The sequence below is a fragment of the Eumetopias jubatus genome, unplaced genomic scaffold, assembly GCF_037043125.1.
Source record: "Eumetopias jubatus isolate StellerSeaLion01/CBP00866 unplaced genomic scaffold, mEumJub1_p1.0 scaffold_2, whole genome shotgun sequence".
Classification (NCBI taxonomy): domain Eukaryota; kingdom Metazoa; phylum Chordata; class Mammalia; order Carnivora; family Otariidae; genus Eumetopias; species Eumetopias jubatus.
This window is the reverse complement of record NW_028274808.1, coordinates 24290863-24313789: the sequence shown is the minus strand read 5'-3', so window position 1 is coordinate 24313789 and position 22927 is coordinate 24290863. Positions and strand designations below refer to the sequence as shown.

At 37.3% G+C, this 22927-nt stretch overlaps 1 protein-coding gene and 1 pseudogene across 3 annotated transcripts in view; both read right to left on the bottom strand.

The window, feature by feature from the left end:
• Window positions 1-22927, bottom strand: part of SGCZ (sarcoglycan zeta) — a 463311-nt gene that overhangs the window by 296175 nt on the left and 144209 nt on the right. The gene's annotated exons all lie outside the window — the stretch shown is intronic.
• LOC114206245 (U4 spliceosomal RNA) lies at window positions 6016-6175 on the bottom strand (annotated as a pseudogene).

The window sequence follows — 22927 nt, the reverse complement described above, 5'->3', positions numbered from 1 at the left end:
ACTCCTGATAGCTAATATTATGACTGACAGATACATCTTCCTTTCAAATTCCTTAGGGCTTTTCTGAGAGTGATTTTCATCGTCAGTCTGCTCAGTGGCTGATTTTTGAGATTCAGTGAGTGGAGTCATAAGATGGTGGGCTTTAAATGTTGACTCTGGTCATCCTGTCTCTTCCCTTATGCTCAAGATAAATCACCCCTCAGGAACATCTAGAAGAGATTAAATGGCAATACTGTGCTCTTTGAAGGAAGCTGGAGGAACAGCCTGGTGTATTGCAGAGCTCATGCTTTATCCAAGGGGAATTTGCTTAATCACTTGTAGAACCAGTTTCCTTATTTGTAACATGGTCTCACGCACCCTCCCTTATAAAGTTGTTGAGAATTAATGACAGTATGTGGAAGGGCCCCAAATTGATTCTTTCGAAGAATCAATTTTCTCATCTTAAAAATGAGAATAACGTTACCGATACCTATTCAGATTAAAACCCTGGGCTTTAGTGTATTCTCTTGATGGGACGCACAAAATTTTGACTCATTTCTCATTTCTCCTTGAGAGATGCTATTCCTCACTCTCTATGAAGATATGTTAGGAATATGGGAAACTATGAGTTTTTTATGTTGATAATAGAAGTTAGTAATACTAGAACACAATAACATTTCTGGTGCAGAGAAGAAACATGAGAACTAAAAAGGCAATTTACAATTAGGTGAAATTGCATAAATCACTTTCTATTTTTTGTGTTTCTATTTCCAATTAAAATAACCATTACTGCTTCTAACAGGCATTCAACACTATAAATGGAGGAAGTAATTGCTTCAGGGATTTTTCCTTCTTTTGCATCAACATACAATGCTTCTAATCAGGTTGTCGTAGTATCTACCTTAAATTTTATGTAAAGAATGGAAATTACCTGTTTCATGATATTGAGAAGTTTGCAATATTATTGTGCAAAATAAATATGTAGCATCATTTTTTAAATTCTAACATAAAATATAACATTAATCTTTCCAATTCAGGCAGCATAATCTCATCTTTACTAAAATTGATCATAATTTCTCCTTGTGACTAAATGTGGAGGACATACTGGGACGCCGGGGTGGCTCAGGCTGTTCAGTTTTTGCCTTTGTCTTAAGTCACAAATCTCAGGGTCCTGGGATCAAGCCCTGCATCGGGCTCCCTGCTCAGCAGGGAGCCTGCTTCTCCCTCTGCCTCTGCCTCTACCCCCCACTTGTGTTCTCTGTCTCTTTCAAGTAAATACATTTTAAAAAATCTAAAAAAGATATGGAAGACATACAAAATCATTTGGTATCCAAAGAAATTTTTTTTTTTTTTTGAGCAGGGGGAGGGTCAGAGGGATAGGGAGAGAGAGAGAATCCCAACAGAGTCCACACTCAGTGCGAGATTGACACAGGGCTCGATCTCATGACCCTGAGATCATAACTGGAGCCAAAAATCAAGAGTCGGACACTTAACCAACTAAGCCACTTCTTAGTAATTTTTTACTTTACTGGTAGAATCTTATAGGTTGAGCATTCACATGCTTTTTAATAGTACCTACAATGTATTTGTCCAATGATGCTCAATCACATTTGACAGGCTGGATTTTTTTTTAAGGCCTTTTTCATGAGTTGGTTCATTTATGCTCTGGATTTGTAGGTTCTTTCCCACTTAACAGATGATTTAGTAACGGGAAACAAATTCTTAGTCTTTCCAGCTGGAATTAGAATTTAATTCATTTTGCAGTAAGTTTTTAGCACTTTGTGAATTCAAAATTATATATCCTTCTTTCAACTATATAATGAACTATTTGAATATAAGCGATGTCATATTTTTAACCCATGACCATGCTTTGAGCTTAATATTTTTCAATAACAGTTGACCCTTGAATAACACAGGCTGAAACTGCATGGGTCCATTTATACATAGATTTTTTACAGTATAGCACTGTAAATGTATTTTCTATGCCTTGTGCTTTTTCTTAATAACATTTTCTTTTTTCTATCTTCCTCTACTATAAATATATAGTGTATAGTACATATAACATACAAAATTGTGTTGACTGTTTATGTTATCATTAAGGCTTCCTTCTGGTCTAGAGTAGGATATTAGTAGGTAAGTTTTGGGGGAGTTAAATTTATATGCATATTTTCAACTACACACAGGGTCAATGCCTCAACCCCCAAATTGTTCAAAGGTCAATTGTAATTGGTGATATGGGTTACATTTCTTAACCAGTTTCTTTCAAGCACTAACTAAGAACTGATAATATTCATCTACAATTTAATTTTAACAGCTTTATTGAGCTGCAATACACCTACCATAAAATTCATCTCTTTAAGGTATGCAGTTCAACATTCTTTAGTATACTCAGAGTTATACAACCATCAATAAAATCTAATTGTAGAACATTTCCCATACAGAAATTCTATGTCCATTAGTTCTCAGTTCCCATTTCCTCTCTCTGCTCCTCCCACACCCCCCTCCATCAATCAGCCCTAGACAATTACTAATCTACTTTATGTCTCTATATTTGCATATTCTGGACATTTCCCAAGCTAACTAGTATCACATAATATTTGGTCTTTTGTGACTAGCTTCTTTAATTTAGCATGTTTTAGAGATATTACAACCATGTAATGGCATGTATCAGCACAACATTCTTTTTATTGTCAACTAATATCCCATTGTATAGATATATAATATTTTGTTTATCTTTTAATGACTTGATGAAAATTTCAATTGTTCACATATTTTACCCATTATAAATAATTTTGTTATGAGCATATATGTATAAGTTTCTATGTGGATATATGTTTGCATTTGTCTTTGGTAGATACTACAAGTAGAATTGCTAAATCATATTGGGTCTTCCATTCCAAGCAAAAATTATCTGTAATGTGATAGAAACATTATGTAAACTATCATATTCAATAGTTTTATACCACGACTATACTACTATCCAACTAGACCAGGTACTGGATACGTGAACCTTGTACTCTTAATCAAACATATCATGCTTGTGTTATCTTGTACATTTTTTACATGGGTGACCATTCTCACATTTTTATTTTTAAAAGTGCAAAGCTACAGCTTCCTGATCAATAACTTATTTACAGAAAAGTAAAATGTATGTACAGAGATGAAAAAAAGAACTGAACCAATGGAATACTCAACAATGAGTTAGGTTGGCAGCCCAAGTTAACTTGTTTGTTGATCTTCAAAGAGTTCAAATCAATTTATGTAATTGAAAATGTGTGGCAATTATATTTGTTTTGTTATGTTAAATATGTTCCTAACAATGAAAATCTAACCACACATTTGCATAATATCTGAAGTCTTAGCAGTCAGTGGAACATGACTTGAAAACCAATAATTCACCACAAGGAGGCCAGTCCCACCCTCTGCACGGATTTCTTTTTATTGTTAATGGCCCTGCCATAGTCTTCCTTCTACTCCACCAATCCAAGTCACTTAAGACACAGCTCATTTCACACCCACAAGTAACTTTCCCAGATTCATTTTGCCCATAATAATATAATGACTAATGTAATGAATAATATAATGTACTACTTCTTCACTTTCTTTGCATTATCCATCAAATCAATAAACTCCTAGCTCGTAGTAGATAATAACTCTTATGAAAAGCATGTTGATTTTTCTTACCCACATTGTTGTCTTATTATTTCAACAGATTGGAAGCAACTATGAAGTGTTCTTGTTCTAAGTACAGAGTATATTCTTATGTTAATGAGGGAAAGTGACAGAGTCAGTGTTGGGAGCCTGCAGAAACTTGTTTTTGGGGATCTGAGAATTTTTACAAAAACTTTTTGTTTTTTAATTCTGCTAAACTATCAGTGATTACTAAAAAAAAAAAAAAAGATGTGGGGGCGCCTGGGTGGCTCAGTTGGTTAAGCGACTGCCTTCGGCTTAGGTCATGATCCTGGAGTCTCGGGATCGAGTCCCGCGTCGGGCTCCCTGCTCAGCAGCGAGTCTGCTTTTCCCTCTGACCTTCTTCCCTCTCGTGCTCTCTATCTCTCATTCTCTTGCTCTCAAATAAATAAAATCTTTAAAAAAAAAGATGTGGTTCATATATACAATGGAATATTACTCAACCATCAGAAAAGATGAATATCTACCATTTACATCGACATTGATGGAACTGGAGGGTATAATGCTAAGTAAAATAAGTCAGTCAGAGAAAGACAGTTATCATATGGTTTCACTCCTATGTGGAACATAGGAATAGTGCAGAGGACAATAGGGGAAGAGAGGGAAAACTGAAGGGGAACAAATAAGAGAGGGAAGCAAACCATATGAGAATCTTTTTTTTTTAAAGATTTTATTTATTTATTTGAGAGAGAGAATGAGAGAGAGAGAGAGAGAGCATGAGAGGGGGGAGGGTCCGAGGGAGAAGCAGACTCCCCGCTGAGCAGGGAGCCTGATGCGGGACTTGATCCCGGGACTCCAGGATCATGACCTGAGCCGAAGGCAGTCGCTTAACCAACTGAGCCACCCAGGTGCCCCCATAGGAGACTCTTAACTCTGGGAAACAAACTGAGGGTTGTGGAAAGGGACATGGGTGGGGGGATGGGGTAACTTGGTGATGGGCCATAAGGAGGGCACGTGATATGATGAGCACTGGGTGTTATGTGCAACAAATGAATCACTGAACAGTATATCAAAAACTAATGATGTACCATATGTTGGCTAAGTGAGTTTAAATTTTAAAAAAAGAAAAGAAAAGGGATTTAAAAAAATAAACACTTTTAACTGAAAAAAACCCATACATTTCCAGTTATAAAATAAAGTTATCCTTGCAGTGATAAATCATAATCACGATTTACCTAAGTTTCTATAGAAAAACAATTCTGGGACGCCTGGATGGCTCAGTTGGTTAAGCCTCTGCCTTCGGCTCAGGTCATGATCCCAGGGTCCTAGGATTGAGGCTCACATCCTGCTCCTTGCTCAGCGGGGAACCTGCTTCTCCCTCTGCCTGCCACTCCCCCTGCTTATGCTCACTCTCTTTCTCTCTGCCAAATAAGTAAATAGATAGATAGATAGATAGATAGATAGATAGATAGATAGATAGATATAGATAGAAAAACATAATTTCATAAGTTAATATTTCTCAAACTGGCATGCTTTTCCCCCCAAAAGAGGTCTGTACATTATTCAAGCTTAAGAAAAAATACATATACAATATTCCTATATACTATATGTTTAAGGACTTTTAACAGGAGCTAGAAACCTGTTAAACTTATCAGTGGTATACTTTTTAATGCTTAGAGCTTTCAAAATCATCAGACTTATTAGGAAAATCTAGGTATCAGTTGGGAGAAGTATTTAATAGGAATTTGGGGGAAGAGAAATTAGTATTCTGGCAACTGGATGTGTGCCACGCAAAAAATCTCAAAGAGGAAGGCATAGAGGAGACAGAGTGATGGAAACTAACAAATGATGAACCTGAGTATCAGGAAGGACTGAGAAGAGACAATACGAGATTAGAGGAGGGATGGTGCCAGAGGTAGAGGTGCATTACCTTTAATTCAACTTTAAAATTACTCTCATGTTATAACAATCATAGACTTAGACCTGGCTGTAAACACCTCATCTTTTTAGGTTTATCTAGTTCATTTTTTTTCTCTTTTTTTAGTCACAGAAAATCTCCACAGTGCTCAGTGTGTGTAAAACTGTGCTCGGAAATCTTTACCATTATACTATACCAAATAAATTACCTAGTAAATGCGAAGAAAATGTCCATTTTTTTTCTAAAGATTTTATTTATTTATTTGACACAGACAGAGAGAGAGACAGCTAGAGAGGGAACACAAGCAGGGTGAGCAGGAGAGGGAGAAGCAGACTCCCCGCTGAGCAGGGAGCCCAATGCGGGACTCGATCCCAGGACCCTAGGATCATGACCTGAGCCAAAGGCAGTCGCTTAAGGACTGAGCCACCCAGGTGCCCTGAAAATGTCCGTTTTTATGAAACGTAGGCATTGATGCAACCGCAACAGGTCCTCTTAAAAGGAGACTGTAATTTAGAATATGCGGGTATTTATGAGCATTGGAAGAGGTGGAGGGAAAAGGTTAGAAGGAAATTCAGAGAATCTTTCAATTAGCAATAATCAGGCCTCGGATAAACCTCATTGGCTACAATACTGACACTGCGCAAAGCCGGAAATTCAGAGAATCTTAAGAGTTCTATTCATACTCAGAAATAATGATAAATGATTAAAATGACATTTAGATTTCAAATTAGGTGAGGAAATTCAGACCTCAGGTTGCGATTTCAAATTAGATGTTGCAGTATTTTTCTTTAATCATTAGAAAAGATTTTTCCAATTTGGCACCACTGAGCATTCCTGTGGATAGTTGACTTCGATTATGAAAGGAAGTACAGATTTTTTCCGGCTAGCTCTTTCTCCAATCCTGCATTTGTTATAACTGACCTATGATGCCCCTGTCATTCTCCTGTTTGCACTCAGATTCATGCCTTCCTTTCACCTTGCTCGGCTCATACCTCAAGGAGCTGAAATCTAAAAATGACATTGTCTGGGTTTCTCTTCCCACAGTGTTTTGTGTTTGTTTTGGCCAATGGGAGGCACTGCCGTGAGCCTGGAGGGCAGGAGGAAAGGAGACGGTGTCCGCTTCCTCCTCCACAGCGCCATATTGCAGTTCCAGCAGTGGCTTTAAATCCTCTGGAAGGCAGCTCTGGCCCAGCAGCCTCTTCTCCCTACTTTCAAGTCCAGCTTGGTGGGCCCAGCTGCCTGAAGCCTCAAAAGTCCCCTCCCCTTCTCCCTCTGGATAGCGCTGGCTCCTGAACTCTGGCACTACCCTCTGCTTTCCTTCTCCCAGCCCTAGATTGACAAGCGTTGCCTGCAAGCGTCAACTCTGAGTTGCCTCATTTCCCCTTACTTCTCTGTAATTAGTTCTCCGTGCTAAATTCCCTCCTTTCAAATATATGACACGGATTCCATTTTTTTCTGACTGGAGGCTGACAGATAAAATGGAGTTTGGCTGAATATTTCAGCTTTGTAAGTTATTTCACTATTTTGAGCTTATGATATAAGTTACTATTGCTTCACACAACCTTCCCATGAAACTATTATTTTTTTCTCACACATATTCCATTAAGATTTAAACTAAATGTACTCATAAAATTCAGTACCATCAGGTAATTTTTTTTTTTATTTGTGAACTGTTTTTATCCACCTCAGTATGCACATCGTTGGTTATTTAACTAATACATTCTCTTCCACAGAATATCAAATACATTAGGCAAATCCATCGGCTTTTAATATGCCCTTCTGTTGAGAACCACACTTGCCTACATTATGGCTGATTTGTACATTTAAAAAACAGATGAAGTCTAAAATTAAATGTGATGGAAATGTTGAAATAATTCTGCTTTAAGAATCTGTATATGTGACCATAGCAGAGCCTTAAAATTACTGATTTTCAAGACTGATTTCCAACTATACTGTTGCTACAGCTGTGAAATGTGTCAGGTAATTTACAACTTGTAATGATTAAGTATTACAGTTGGTAAATAATATAGTTTTTAATAGATTAGAATATATGCAGTATTATTTTTAGAACAATGTCTCAATCACTAGCATTTTAGTAAGATTTTCTTTTCAATGGGAGCTAAGCAGGTAACTCCAAATGGGAGCACAAGCAAGTCTGCATTAGGAGCAGCTTAGTTAGCTCAGCTTTATGCTATCTGTATTCATGTGAATACCTGTTTGTTCAGGTGTTGTAACATGTTGCTCATGTGTTGTTACAGGTTACTTAATCATTTGCCATAGCTAATTTAAAAACGGAAGTTTTAGCATATCGTCTGTCACACTTTACAGATAGGAACACTCAGATTCAGAAAATTTAAGATAGTTGCCGAACATCACCCAACTATGTAGTAGTGAGGTCAGGATTAAGACAAAGTTCTCTATTTGCACATTTCCTCCTACTATATAACATCTGTCTTAAGGATCACAAAATGTTACTTAACATTAGATCATATATATAAATCAAAGAGGCATTAAGTATTATAACATAGGCACAGGATATATGAAAATGTAATTCACATATGTTATTACTACCAAATATTGAATAAAATATAATATTGTTTCAATGCCAAAAACTGAGAAAGGCTCTCATCAAAAATGAAAAAAAAAAATGATGCCCACTTGCCACTGAAGAATCTTTCCAAAAAGTTTCAGCTGGTGCATTTTTTTTCCCCTTGCATATATTTCTGTGAATCAAACAGAGACTTTCAAATGGTAAATTTGTCCATTCTTTCTAGATTATCTCCCGAAGCACCTAAATATGCTCATAGGCAATCTTTGAATTCTAACTGTTGGGAAAGAAGGGGTGTCTTTAAAACTTTTGTTCTCACTTCTCATTTGTTTTGTCTTAAGTGAAGGTATCAACATAGGCACAAGGCAGGGGGCTAGTTATTTAAGGGCAGATTACAATACGTGTAAATGGCGGGGGGGGGTTGGAGGAAGAAGGAAAATGGAGGTTGCATTTTAGAGAATTTTAACTCTTGTAAATTTACTTCCTTTTTTATTCGTTACCTTTTCTACTTCAATATCCTTTGTGGAATGTAGATACAATATTCAAATAATTAAAAGAAGGGAGAAATCAAGAAAATCAATTTAGGGGAGTTAGGGAAACTGAAAGGTAAATCATCGCAGGGCAGAGGCCCAAAGAGAAGAACTGAATTTGTTTTTTTTGGTACTTGGAGCATCAGCTGTATGGACTATTTGTTCAGTGAATTTCATGATCACAGGATCTACTCAGACAAAAGCTGCTACTTACAGATATGTCTTAATGTTACAAGCAATACCTCTGAGGCCCCTGGGAGTTGTTTATCCACACATCTTTCCTCCACTCTTCCCATTCGTAATGTCCAATCAGTCATTTTGCAGGTCTTCAGTCTTAATACTCTCCATTCTCACTGCCACACTGTCTCCACTGCCACCCCGCCCTGATTTCTGGACCCGTGTTCTGATTCCTACACTTCCAAATTTACATCTTCCCGATTGCTTTTTTTTTTTTTTAAGATTTTAAGATTTATTTATTTATTTTAGAGAGAGGTGGTGGGGAAGGGCAGAGGGGTAGGGAGAGACAGTCTTAAGCAGACTCCCCACTGAGCAAAGGAGCCCAAGTGAGGGCTCCATCTCAATACCCTGAGATCACGACCTGAGCTGAAATCAAGAGTCAGGCACTTAACAGACTGTGCCACCCAGGTGCCCCTTCCCAATTGTTTATAATTCCTTTTATTTTTCTGGCCACAGTGACTTTTTCTATATAAATCAGTTTATATCACTTCCCAGTCTAACCCTCAGTAATATCTCATTGCATTTTATTTTTTTATTTTTTTGTTTGCATTTTAGATGGTCACAAAACCCTACATGATCAGATCTACCACTCGAACCTCATCTAGTCCTACAGGGCATCTTACTTACCAGACCCCAGCATTCATTCATTTTCTTGAATTTTCCATGTTTTTGCTGCTTTAGGGTCTTTTTTCTTTCTCTCAGTCTTCAGCTAGCTAAGAATGTTCAGGTTTTAGATTAAATACTACTTTATGATTGAGATGTTCCCTGACCCCCTACCCTATTCAAAATTATTCTTCCTGTTAATCTCTTATATAAGAAAATATATTATATATTCCTTCATAAAACACAATACAATTTTAAATCATATAATTACATATGTATTTATTTGGTCAATGACTGTCTCATTAACTAGACTTTAAGCTCTAGGATCATTTCTGTCTTTTATACAAAACACGGAGCGATGTTTGGCACATAATGGGTTCTCATAAGACATAATGATTTAAGTTTCAGTGAGATGCGGTGGTAAAAATCGATCAGTCACTTATTCAAACAACCAACATACATTTATTCTGCATTTATTTATACCAGAAATTGAAATGAGCATTTATAATATACAGCTTTAAAACAGTTACTCTCAAATTATATTTCCTCCTTAGAGATTCTAATGTGTGGCTTTAGGAGGGGACTTCTTAAAATGAAAACTTAAAAATATATGGTTTGGAAATGAACATGGATCATACCATCAAATAAGTAAATATTTCTGTGCCCTCCATTTTCATTGGTTTAGACATCCAGCCTTCAGTAATCAAGGACGACATCTGGCTCAGAACTTCAGATAAAGAGGAGTGGATTAACTTTCATAAAAATGTCCTACATGTGACCTCAATAAATTTGTCAGAATGAGAGACAAGAAACATTGTCTAATTTTTACTTTGTACAGACAGCCAGATCCAAAAATTTGCATTAATATTAAATAATATATATATTTGCGTTTTTAGACACTCCTACTATTATAGGTAAGTTAAAATAGTTGAAAGTAAAGTAACCGACAAATTTCTCAAAATATTAACAATCACTTGTTGAGAACTTTGATTTAATCCAAACTTTTAGTTGTACATAAATGAAATATATCAATGAATATATATTTCAAGATATATGTGGATATAAACTGATATGCAAAATTGATTACAAATATAAAAATATTGCTACAGCATTTTCAATTATGAACACTTATTTATAGCTATAACAAATATGACTCAGTGTATGGGAGTGAGTTTATAGCTCTCACCAGAGATAGAATAAAATTAATGAATTAATTAGAAGGTATTTGTTTGGATATCTTGGTTTTGAGTATATTGGTTTGATGACCCTGAAAGGCAAAACTGACTTTTATTTGTGTAACAAAATAAGGTAAGATAAGAAAGGACTGATTTTTAATAACCCAAATGGATCTCCAACTCTAACTGTCCTCTATAAAAATTTGTAAAAGGACAAAACTATATTTAGGGATTGTAACATGGGTATCCTGTGTAATTGTAAGTTAATATAAAAAATAAACAAAAGTTTCAATTAAGCATCCATTTCAAGCCCTGTTCTTTTCAAACTGAACATGGCTTCTCTCTAGGGAAAAAAGTTAAAACAAATAGAGACCTTTAGTTTGTCAGTATAAAACAAATGATGGTGCTGACATTTTCTTTGATATTTGCCCCTCTCTTTTTTTTAAAGCAAATTTAAAAAAGTCAGGATGTTCCTGTGTTCTTCAAAACAATTATGAATTTTGACAAAAATGTTTTAAAAGCTAAATATTTAGATTATAAACCATTGAGGGTGTAAAATAATGTGATTACTGAGTCAGCTGATAGGTTTTGTTTTTTACTATTCTTCAGATTTATTTTTTAAATTAGAAATATTTTACTTAATAATATTATAAGAACATAAACATTTCCTTTAGAAAAATCTCTGCAGGAGGGGGGCAGAGCAAGATGGTGGAGGAGTAGGAGACCTGGATTTCGTCTGGTCTCAGGAATTCAGCTGAATAGGGATCAAACCATTCTGAACACCTACGAACTCAACAGGAGATCGAAGAGGAGAGTAGCAACAACTCTCTGAAGAGAGAAGCGACCACTTACTGGAAGGTAGGACGTGTGGAGAAGTGAATCCGAGGCGATATTCAGGAGGATAGAGGGCGGGGGAGGGGGCCTCCATCGGCCACTTCTGGCAAGTGATAGAGCCGCGGGGCACAAAATCGGAACTTTTAGAAGTCGGCTCCGCTGAGGGACGTCGCTCCAGTGGCTAAGTTGGGGGGTGGAACCCTCGCGGGACAGTGTGGTCTCAGGACCCTCGAGGTCACACAAAGACAGGGGCTGCCTGAGTGCGGCAGAGCTCCCAGGTATCGGAGCGGGGAAGCCAGCTGCAGAGACAGAGCCGAGGCACAGGCTCTCAGCTCGGGGTTGCCATAAACTGTGATCCGCGGCACAGTCGGGCCACTGCTCCTCCAGCAGGGACCCAACAAGCGGCAGATCCGGGGAGACTCCCCTTCCTCCCCCGGGAGGAGCGGCGCGGGAGCGCACCACAGGGATCTGCTGGGTTTGGAGACTCCACACGGGATCAGGTGCCAGAGATAGAAACGCTTGGTCACAGGCCGGGTGAGCAGAGTGCAGCCGGAGACCAGGGACACGGGAGTGACTGCTTGTCTCTGGGGGCGCACTGAGGAATGAGGCCCCGAGTTCTCAGCTCCTCCGGGAGGAGATTGGGAGGCCACCCTTTTCACTCTCAACCTCCAAAGCTGTACCGAGAGCTTGCAGGGAAAAAAAGCTCCCGAGAGCAAACCCAAGCAGATTGCTTAGCCAGGACTCACAAGGGCAGGGCAATTCTGCCTCCCGGAAAGGCATTTGGGAACCACGGCAACAGGCCCCTCCCCCAGAAGATCAGCACAAACAGCCACCCAAGACCAAGTTTACCAATCAAGGAGAATGGGAGAACTCCAGCGCTAGGGGAATACTGCACATAGAATTCATGGCTTTTTTACCATGATTCATTAGTTTTTCAAAGTTAATTTTTTTAACTATTTTTTTTTGGAATTTTACTTTTTCCCTTTTTCAACCAACATCTTATCAATTCCCTTTAAAAAAATTTTATTTTTCATTTTTAGAGTCATATTCTATCCCTTCATAGTAGTTACCCTTATTTTTGGCATATATATATAAGTTGTTCACTCTTTAAAATTTTGAGATACAGTTTCTTCTAACACATCAAAATATACCCTAAATCTCTAGTGTATGGCTTTGTTCTAGTCTCCTGCCTGATCACATTCTCTCTCTATCTTGTTTTTTAATCTTCTTCTTTTTTCAAACAACTTATCAATTCCTTTTATAAAATCTTTTATAATTTTCATCTTTACAGTCATCTTCCATCCCTTCATTGTATCAACCCTTATTTGTATATATATAAGTCTTTCTTTCTTTACAATTTTAGGAGGCACTATCTTCTAAAAGACCAAAATACACCCAAAATCTAGTGTGTGCACTGATCTATGCACTAGCCTGATCATATCTGATCATATTCTGTTTTTTTTGTTTTGTTTTGTTCAGTTTTTGTTTGTTTTTCTCTTTATCTTTTTCTTTTTTTTCTCTTTCTTTTTTCTTTCTTTCCCTTTCTTTTCCCCTGGTTTCAGGTCTTTTCTGATTTGTTTAGAGTATATTTTCTGGGGACGTTGTTAACCTGTTAGCATTTTGTTCTCTCATTCATCTATTCTCCTCTGGACAAAATGACAAGATGAAAAAAATCACCTCAGCAAAAAGAACAAGAGGTAGTACCGTCGGCCAGGGACCTACTCAATACGGACATTAGTACGATGTTGACCCTAGAGTTCAGAATCATGATTTTAAAGATACTAGCTGGGCTTGAAAAAAGCATGGAAGTTATTAGAGACACCCTTCCTAGAGAAATAAAAGAACTAAAATCTACCCAAATCGAAATCAAAAAGGCTATGACTGAGGTGCAATCAAAAATGGGGGCAATAACTGCTAGGATAAATGAGGCAGAAGAGAGAATCAGCGATATAGAAGACCAAATGATGGAAAATAAAGAAGCTGAGAAAAAGAGAGATAAACAACTACTGGATCACGAGGGCAGAATTTGAGAGATAAGCGATACGATAAGATGAAACAACATTAGAATAATTGGGTTCCCAGAAGAAGAAGAAAGAGAGAGAGGGGCAGAAGGTATATTAGAGCAAATTATAGCAGAGAACTTCCCTAATGGGGGGAAGGAAACAGGCATCAAAATCCAGGAGGCACAGAGAACCCCTCTCAAAATCAATAAAAATAGGTCAACACCACGACATCTAATAGTAAAACTTACGAGTCTCAGAGACAAAGAAAATCTTGAAAGCAGCTCGGGAGAAGAGATATGTAACCTATAAAGTAGAAACATTAGATTGGCAACAGACCTATCCACAGAGAACTGGAAGGCCAGAAAGGACTGGCATGGTATCTTCAGAGCAATAAAGGAGAAAAATATGCAGCCAAGAATACTATATCCAGCTAGGCTGTCATTGAAAATTGAAGGAGAGATAAAAAGCTTCCAGGGAAACAAAAACTAAAGGAATTTGCAAACACGAAACCAGCCTTACCAGAAATATTGAAAGGGGTCCTCTAAGCAAAGAGAGAGCCTAAAAGCAGCAGAGACCAGAAAGGAACACAGACAATATATAGTAACAGTCACCTTACAGGCAATACAATGGCACTAAATTGATATCTTTCTATAGTTACCCTGAATGTAAATGGGCTAAATGCCCCAATCAAAAGACACAGGCTATCAGATTGGATTAAAAAACAAGACCCATCGATATGCTGTCTGCAAGAGACTCATTTTAGACCCAAAGACAACCCCACATTGAAAGTGAAGGGGTGGAAAACGATTTACCATGGTAATGGACACCAAAAGAAAGCTGGGGTGGCAATCCTTATATCAGACGAATTAGATTTTAAAACAAAGACTGTAATAAGAGATGAGGAAGGACACTATATCCTACTTAAAGGGTCTATCCACCAAGAAGATCTAACAATTGTAAATATCTATGCCCCTAACATGGGAGCAGCCAATTATATAAGGCAATTAATAACAAAAGCAAAGAAACACATTGACAACAATACAATAATAGTGGGGGATTTTAACACCCCCCCCCGACTGAAATGGACAGATCATCTAAGCAAAAGATCAACAAGGAAATAAAGACTTTAAATGACACACTGGAACAAATGGACTTCACAGACATATTCAGAACATTCCATCCCAAAGCAACGGAATACACATTCTTCTCTAGTGCCCATGGAACATTCTCCAGAATTGATCACATCCTAGGTCACAAATCAGGTCTCAATCGGTACCAAAAGATTGGGAATATTCCCTGCATATTTTCAGACCACAATGCTTTGAAACTAGAACTCAATCACAAGAGGAAAGTCAGAAAGAACTCAACTACATGGAGGCTAAAGAGCATCCTGCTAAAGAATGAAGGGGTCAACCAGGAAATTAAAGAAGAATTAAAAAAATTCATGGAAACCAATGAAAATGAAAACACAACTCTTCAAAATCTTTGGGATACAGCAAAGGCATTCCTAAGAGGAAAGTATATAACAATACAAGCCTTTCTCAAGAAACAAGAAAGGTCTCAAATACACAACCTAACCCTACACCTAAAGGAGCTAGAGAAAAAACAGCAAATAAAGCCTAAACTCAGCAGGAGAAGAAAAATAATAAAGATCAGAGCAGAAATCAATGAAATAGAAACCAAAAGCAGTAGAACAGATCAACAAAACTAGGAGTTGGTTCTTTGAAAGAATTAACAAGATTGATAAACCCCTGGCCAGACTTATCAAAAAGAAAAGAGAAATGACCCAAATCAACAAAATCATGAATGAAAGAGGAGAGATCACAACCAACACCAAAGAAATACAAAGATTTATAAAAACATATTATGAGCAACTCTATGCCAGCAAATTAGATAACCTGGAAGAAATGGATGCATTCCCAGAGATGTATCAACTACCAAAACTGAACCAGGAAGAAAGAGAAAACCTGAACAGACCTATAACCACTAAGGAAATTGAAGCAGTCGTCAAAAATCTCCAAACAAACAAAAGCCCAGTGCCAGACATTTCAAGAAGAATTAATAACTATTCTCCTGAAACTGTTCCAAAAAATAGAAATGGAAGGAAAACTTCCAAACTCATTTTATGAGGCCACCATTACCTTGATCCCAAAACCAGACAAAGACCCCATCAAAAAGGAGAATTACAGACCAATAGCCTTGATGAACATGGATGCAAAAATTCTCACCAAAATACTAGCCAATAGGATCCAACAGTACATTAAAATGATTATTCACCATGACCAAGTGGGATTTATCCCTGGGCTGCAAGGTTGGTTCAACATCCACAAATCAATCAACGTGATACAATACATTAACAAAAGAAAGAACAAGAATCATATGATCCTCTCAATAGATGCAGAAAAAGCATTTGACTAAGTACAGCATCCTTTCTTGATCAAAACTCTTCATAGTATAGGGATAGAGGTTACATACCTCAAGATCATAAAAGCCATCTATGAAAAACCCACAGCAAATAGCATTCTCAATGGGGAAAAGCTGAGATCTTTCCCCCTAAGGTCAGGAATGCGGCAGGGATGTCCACTATCACCACTGCTATTCAACATAGTATTAGAAGTCCTAGCCACGGCAATCAGACAACAAAAAGAAATCAAAGGCATCCAAATCGGCAAAGAGGAAGTCAAACTCTCACTCTTTGCAGATGATATGATACTTTATGTGGAAAACCCAAAAGACTCCACCCCAAAACTGCTAGAACTCATACAGGAATTCAGTAAAGTGGCAGGATATAAAATCAATGCACATAAATCAGTGGCATTCCTATACACCAACAACAAGACAGAAGAGAGACAAATTAAGGAGCTGATCCCATGTACAACTGCACCAAAAACCATAAGATACCTAGGAATAAATTTAACCAAAGAGGTAAAGGATCTGTACTCAGAGAAGTATAAAATACTCATGAAAGAAATTGAGAAAGACACAAAAAATGGAAAAACATTCCATACTCATGGATTGGAAAAACAAACATTGTGAAGATGTCAATGCTACCTAGAGCAATCTACACATTCAATGCAATCCCCATCAAAATTCCATCCACTTTTTTCAAAGAAATGGAACAAATAATCCTAAAATTTGTATGGAACCAGAAGAGACCCCGAATAGCCAGTGGAATGTTGAAAAAGAAAAGCAAACCTGGCGGCATCACAATTGTCATCATCAAGACAGTATGGTACTGGCACAAAAACAGACATATAGATCAATGGAACAGAATCGAGAGCCCAGAAACGGACCCTCAACTCTATGGTCAACTCAAGTTTGACAAAGCAGGAAAGAATTTCCAATGGAAAAAAGACAGTCTCTTCAACAAATGGTGTTGGGAAAATTGGACAGCCACATGCAGAAGAATGAAACTGGACCATTTCCTTACACCACACACAAAAATAGACTCCAAATGGTTGAACGACCTAAACGTGAGACAGGAGTCCATCAAAATCCCAAAGAGAACACAGGCAGCAACCTCTTCGACCTCAGCTGTAGCAACTTCTTCCTAGAAACATCACCAACGGCAAGGGTAGCAAGGGCAAAAATGAACTATTGGGATTTCATTAAGATAAAAAGCTTTTGCACAGCAAAAGAAACAGTCCACAAAACCAAAAGACAACCAACAGAATGGGAGAAAATATTTGCAAATGACATATCAGATAAAGGGCTAGTATCCAAAATCTATAAAGAACTTATGAAACTCAACACCCAAAGGACAAATAATCCAATCAAGAAATAGGCAGACGACATGAACAGACAGTTTTCCAAAGAAGACATCCAAATGGCCAACAGGCACATGAAAAAGTGCTCCACATCGCTCGGCATCAGGGAAATCCAAATCAAAACCTCAATGAGATACCACCTCACACCAGTCAGAATGGCTAAAATTAACAAGTCAGGAAACGACAGATGTTGGCAGGGATGTGGAGAAAGGGGAACCCTCCTACACTGTTGGTCAGAATGTAAGCTGGTGCAACCACTCTGGAAAACAGTATGGAGTTTCCTCAAACTGTTGAAAATAGAGCTACCATACGATCCAGCAATTGCACTACTGGGTATTTACCACAAAGATACAAATGTAGGGACCCGAAGGGGTACATGCACCCCAATGTTTATAGCAGCAATGTCCACAATAGCCAAACTGTGGAAAGAGCCAAGATGTCCATCGACAGGTGAATGGATAAAGAAGAAGTGGTATATATACACAATGGAATATTATGCAGCCATCAAAAGGAATGAGATCTTGCCATTTGCAGCGACGTGGATGGAACTGGAGGGTGTTATGCTGAGTGAAATAAGTCAATCAGAGAAAGACATGTATCTTATGACCTCACTGATACGAGGAATTCTTAATCTCAGGAAACAAATTGAGGCTTGCTGGAGTGGTGGGGGTGTCTGAGGGATGGGGTGGCTGGGTGATAGACATTGGGGAGGGTATGTGCTTTGGTGAGCGCTGTGAATTTTGCAAGACTGTTGAATTACAGATCTGTACCTCTGAAACAAATAATGCAATATATGTTAAGATAAAAAAAGAAGAAGAAGATAGCAGGAGGGGCAGAATAAAGGGGAATAAATCGGAGGGGGAGATGAACCATGAGAGACGATGGACTCTGAGAAACAAACTGAGGGTTCTAGAGGGGGAGGGGGTGGGGGTATGGGTTAGCCTGGTGATGGGTATTAAAGAGGGCACGTTCTGCGTGGAGCACTGGGTGTTACGCACAAACAATGAATCATGGAACACTGCAACAAAAACTAATGATGTAATGTATGGTGATTAACCTAACAATAAAAAAATTTAAAAAAAAAGAAAAGAAAAATCTCTGCAATTCTTAAATAACATGAAGAATTTTTCCTTAAAATACTATTTGTGCTCTTAAAATAATAAGTCTTAAAAATTTTTGCATAAATATTGTCATAAAAACCATTGTTTTTAGTCATAAGACATATAAAATACATGAGCATTCTGTTATTTAGGGAAATGTTTCAGTTCATGACTGCTTCAATATAGAAAACTTTCGGTTCATTACACATAATGCCTAATTATGCTGAAACCAAGATCAAGTCTAGAATGACATAACCAAGGGAAGATGGAGAGTTTAATACTTCCCTCTGCTGCCTACAGTATATATAGTCCAAGTTAACTAAGAGTAATCATGTATTTCTTAAATTACTTCCCTGAAACTCTAAACTTTCTGAGGCTATGAGCCATATCTATTATTTAAACCACTATATACCCATCATCTAATAAAATGTCTAGCACATTGTTAATATTCATTAAATACTTGTCTCATGAATAAATGCAATTGCAATAATAGCATTCCACAATTACATGATTATATATAAATACACTCAATGTTATTCATCAATGAAACACAATCATTCAACCAAATCTTAGAACTGTGGTCTCTTTCCAGTACAAACAGTCCCACACATTCCCATGTGATCTAAGGGGAAGAGAGCCAGTGAGTACTATTTCAATCATATAGTTCTACTGAAGAAAAGCTGAAAGAGGCTGACAGGAGGGAGGTGAACACGCGGAATTAAAATAATGAGTAAGAATATGTACATCCCTATGTACATCCTTCCACCAAAGCCAGTGTCAAGCTTAGTGATGACATTCAAAAATCCATTTGCAGAAAATAATGATATGTACTATTTGGTATTATGAAATTCTAATTGACACTGAGGGGCAGTAATGAAAGGAATACCATGGGCTGTGGTCTCATAGACCTGGCCTCAAATCCAGACTCTTAGGACTGAGAAACCAAGACTCAGTTTCCTCTTCTGTAAAATTCAAATAGCTCAGATCCCCATGTATTTTTTTTTTTTTTTAGTGTTAAAGACAATATATGTAAAACATCTAGTAGAGAGTCTGGCCCATAGTTTGTATCTAATAAACAGCATTTATTATAATTATGTCTGTTTCCCTTTGGATCACTGGCTATGTGTACATCTGAATGTCTAATTCATATGGATGCAAAAATGTGGTGAAATATTCAAATGAATTGCATTTCCAATTTAAATAGATAATCTCAGCATAAATGCTGCCAGGCCTTGCCTTTTGCAGCTGTTCTGTTTTAATAATTCACCTAGTCATCAGGTAAAACCACATACTCTGCATTAGCTTTAAAGAGGTACACAACAGTGAGCATGTTAATGAGTAACCTAACCTTTTGCTCAGCCTCATTTTCTTGAGCTATTCATTTTAATCAAATATTACAGCCAACCATGGTGGGAACCTCTCATGGGGGTAATGTATTCAATGTGCACCTAGGCTGAATATTAAAAGGCTCACTAAGGACGCACACCATGACAAGGTAGCAAAATACCCAGCCACAATTACAAGGATGACACAATTTTAATTAAAGGTGGAATTTGAAGAGTAGTGACAATTGGAAACTTGATGGAGGTGGACTACAAATATGAAAAACTGCCTTTTATCATATGAATTACTATTAAATAATGGGCATTTAATCAGGTGCATTATGTGAGAAAAGTAAAACCCTAACAAATAGCATTTACAACTTATGGGTTAAGCTCTTACTATAAACTACAGGGATGCCTGGGTGGCTCACTTGGTTGAGCCATGACTCTTGGTTTTGGTTCAGGTCATGATCTCAGAGTCCCAAGAGTGAGCCCCCTATAGGGCTCCACACTCAGTGGGAAGTCTGCTTGAGATTCTCTCTCTTCCTCACCCTCTGCCCCTCTCCCTGTTTGCAAACTCTCTCTCTCGCTGTAAAATAAATAAATAAATAAATAAATAAATAAATAAATAAATAAACAAATAAATCTTAAACAGCAAATGTCAAACTTCACCTCAGAATTTTAACATTTTAGAATTACTATGCTTTGTGCAATGTCCACAATAGCCAAACTGTGGAAAGAGCCAAGATGTCCATCGACAGATGAATGGATAAAGAAGAGGTGGTATATATACACAATGGAATATTATGCAGCCATCAAAAGGAATGAGATCTTGCCATTTGCAACGACGTGGATGGAACTGGAGGGTGTTATGCTGAGTGAAATAAGTCAATCAGAGAAAGACATGTATCATATGACCTCACTGATATGAGGAATTCTTAATCTCAGGAAACAAAGTGAGGGTTGCTGGAGTGGTGGAGGGTGGGAGGGATGGGGTGGCTGGGTGATAGACATTGGGGAGGGTATGTGCTATGGTGAGCGCTGTGAATTGTACAAGACTGATGAATCATAGATCTGTACTTCTGAAACAAATAATGCAATATATGTTAAGAAAAAAGAAGAAGAAGATAGCAGGAGGGGAAGAATGAAGGGGAGTAAGTCGGAGGGGGAGATGAACCATGAGAGACGATGGACTCTGAAAAACAAACTGAGGGTTCTAGAGGGGAGGGGGGTGGGGGGATGGGTTACCCTGGTGATGGGTATTAAAGAGGGCATGTTCTGTGTGGAGCACTGGGTGTTATGCACAAACAATGAATCATGGAACACTACATCAAAAACTAATGATGTAATGTATGGTGATTAACATAACAATGAAAATTATTAAAAAAATAAAAAAAAGAATTACTATGCTTTGCATAAAATCAATACATTAAAAAATCGACCAAATTCTTACTATTATCAGTAAGTTCTTACTTTTGATTAGTTACTATTTTAATTAATTAATTATTTATTTATTTAGAGTCGGGGAGGGACAGAGGGAGAGGGAGAGTTGAATCCCAAGCAGGCTCCATGTTCAGTGCAGAGCCCAATGTGGGGCTCAATCTCATGACCCTGAGATCAATACCTGAGCGAAAATCAAGAGTCTGGTGCTTAACTGACTGAGCCACCCAGGCGCCCTGATCACTTACTATTTTAACTTCAGCGTCCTAATCAACAACTTTCTTTTGAGTTGATAAGGTCACATGAGATAATATCATTGACCAGAGCAACATAGTAATATGAAAATATGCCTTTATGATACTGCTCTGACAATCTCTTAGGTATTATTACTTTATACCAATCCACAAAGGGTACAGATAATTCAAAGGAAGTCTAGAATACATTTTTTATAGTCAAGATTAGCTCTCCTCTCATATCTCAATGTTACCCTTTTCTTTTAAGCTTCACAGAATATATATTTAATTCTCTATTCACTAAGTTTGAAAATTCTGTTACTTTTATCTCTCTGCTTTCTTTGTTAAAAAAAAAAAAAAAGAGTTCATTCTTATTTTTTTAGGATTCCCCTCACGAGTGAATTGGATGGGCCCTGTTGGACACAATAATCTTGTTTAAAGTAAATGGCTATTTCAGGAGTACATAGTAAAATGTATTAGATCTCTGGATGTTATTATAGTATGATGCTAGGTTTTTTGCTAGTATTTTTCTAGTTCATGCTGGTGATGTTGATTCCTTAGATTTCGGTCAGTCTTTAAATTGTAAAATGTTCTAAATATGGTGCCTACTATACCTCCCCCTCCCCATCTCTTTTTTCTAGAGCACTAAAATCACATTTTCTCACTCTCCACCTGCTTAATTGTCCTCTGCAACGCTATAAGAATACACCTGCATACTAAACAGAGAAACTGTCTTATAAATCCTTTCATACACATATCTTTTAGATAGATGATAAACCCCAGGAAAGGGAATCTTTTCTTTGATCTATTTTGTTCTCTGACATATCTAGAGTCCTAGAACTTTGAAAATTTACAATAAAATGTGCTAAATGAGTGAACACATCATTTACTCTTCTCCAGTAAGATTGTTTTCTACCCCTATTGTACTTTAGATATTTAATCTAGTGTTTTTTCTCAATTCGTAACCCATGAAAATAAATTGGCATGATTTGTATTTATATGTTTCATAATAGTTGGGTCCCTAAGGCTGTTATTTTTAATATCAGATGTATGTTTGCAATCATATATTTGGCAGACCTTACCTATGAAAATTAAGAATTTAGAAAGGAGTGAAAACCAAAAGCAACATAACACATAGAAACACACACACACACACATCTTTTAAACCAAAAATTGACTTTTATATTTCTAACCTATTATCAGTTTCTTATTTTGCTGTTGTTTAGCTTAGATATGTCATTTATTTGTCCTGAACACTCTGGTTCTCTTGTCCTTAAATTTGTGCTGCTCACACTGGAGTGTCCATGAAAATTCCCGAGAGTTTAAGTTGGATTCTTGGGTGCCATGCTGAGATTCTGATTGTGTAAGCCCAGAGTGGGGCCTGGGGGTTTTTAATTTTTAGGCTTTGAAACGTGCCTGAGATAAATTTAGGCAAATAAAAGCCATCATTACTTCCTAGATTATATGATAAATTTATAAACCATCTCAATTGCAATAATGAGTCATGGGGTTCAAAAAGATTTAGTTTGAGGATAGCAGAAAAACATGTGATATGCTACCTCAAGGCACAAGCATAAATCATGATTAATCTACTACAATTGCATAACA